At 48.5% G+C, this 1,661-nt stretch overlaps 1 protein-coding gene across 1 annotated transcript in view; it reads right to left on the bottom strand.

Annotated features, from left to right (window-relative positions):
- The window catches only part of pik3c2b (phosphatidylinositol-4-phosphate 3-kinase, catalytic subunit type 2 beta), a gene marked incomplete in the record, with an annotated part of 45,052 nt that extends 44,283 nt beyond the window's left edge, over positions 1–769 (bottom strand). Inside the window, 1 exon segment of the mRNA XM_014020066.1 lies at positions 512–769.
- Positions 770–1,661: the final 892 nt, after the last annotated feature.

Genomic DNA, 1,661 nt, shown 5'->3' with positions numbered 1-1,661 from the left:
GGAGAACAGGTGAGGGAGAGCAGGTGAGGGAGAACAGGTGAGGGAGAGCAGGTGAGGCAGAACAGGTGAGACAGAACAGGTGAGACAGAACAGGTGAGACAGAACAGGTGAGGGAGAACAGGTGGACTGCAGTCTTTAAGACCATGAACACCTGGAGGCTCAGGTGAGCAGGAGGATCACAGGTTCTTGATTAGCAGCAGATGACGTCACCTGAAAAACACACCTGGACAGATGTTTTGTTCTGTTTCTACCTGTGCAGGTGAGACTCTGTAACAGACTGGTGTCGACCCATCTTTCTGTACCGGTACCGGCAGGCAGGCCTTGTTGGTTTTCTTTTAACCGGTTTCATTAACGGGTCATGAAGTTCTGATCCAGCCCGTTAAACCGGGTCGAACCGGACTCTGAATGAAGTTTGTTTTAACGACAGTAACTGTGCTGTTTCCTAAACACAAGAGACACAGCAGAACCGGAACCAGCAGGGTCCGGACCGGACGCCGGTGTGTGGTCTCACCTGCAGTCCTACGGTGTCCGGGAGGGGCCGCAGTCACACCGAGCCGCCGCTCCCCACAGGGACTGCCGGGGCAGGAAGACGGGTTCCCGTCGCCTCTGTTCCGGTTCTGCTTTCATCCAGGAAGCCGAACGGGCCTCCGGTTCCGGTCGGGTTCAGGGTAAACAATGCGGGTCGTCGTGTGACGTTCTGCCGCTCCTTCTCCCGGTGAGAACCGAGAACTGCGGCTCTACGTCACCCGCTGCTGGGCAGCTGCGGACATGCGCAGTTACTGTTTACAAGACTTCCGCCTGACCTTTCAGAATAAAACTCATCCAGTCTGCTTCTTACCTTCAGTCTAAAATCAGAAGATCCAGTTTTTCATTTATTTCATTTTATTTACGGTGTCAGGAGCAGATTGAGTCTAATGTTTCAAAATAAAAGCACCTGGTTCTTTTTAATGGATCTTTAATCTGGACCGAAAGTCGGTGACACAGCGACACCTGCTGGTTCAAAGTATTCACTGAAATCAGATCAGGTGTTTACATCTGGAAATTCTAAGAACCGGTTCCAGTGCGTGACGTCACAGAAGCGTGAAGGTTAAAACCAAAGTGTTTAAAACAAAAATAAAAAAAGTTTGTCTTCTGCTTTGATGAGGCTGAAACAAGCTTTACTCCTCAGGTGTGTGTTTGAATCTGCAGGTCAACAAAACCTGATTTCACAGGTTTGTGTTGTTCAAACAGCTTCTCTTCTTCAACAAACAAACAAACAAACAAACAAACAAACAAACAAACAAACAAACATCTGTTTACTTTGTTTCTCCTCTGCTCTGTTCAGCTCCACCTGCTGCTTCAGTTCCTCTGCAGCCAAGTTTCAAATGTTCTTCATGATCTCCGTCAGAACGTCTGATCGAAAATATTTCATGTTTTACTCAATTCATTTTATCACATCAGAAGTGTTCAGGTTCACAGATAAACAACAGGTCACTTCACAGGTCACTTCACAGGTCACTCCACAGGTCACTCCACAGGTCACTCCACAGGTCACTTCACAGGTCACTCCACAGGTCACTCCACAGGTCACTTCACAGGTCACTCCACAAGTCACTTCACAGGTCACTTCACAGGTCACTCCACAGGTCACTTCACAGGTCACTTCACAGGTCACTCCACAA

The sequence above is a fragment of the Austrofundulus limnaeus genome, unplaced genomic scaffold (assembly GCF_001266775.1).
Source record: "Austrofundulus limnaeus strain Quisiro unplaced genomic scaffold, Austrofundulus_limnaeus-1.0 Scaffold239, whole genome shotgun sequence".
NCBI classification, from domain to species: Eukaryota; Metazoa; Chordata; class Actinopteri; order Cyprinodontiformes; family Rivulidae; genus Austrofundulus; species Austrofundulus limnaeus.
Note: the sequence above shows the minus strand (reverse complement) of the source record. Positions and strands in the feature narration are given on the sequence as shown.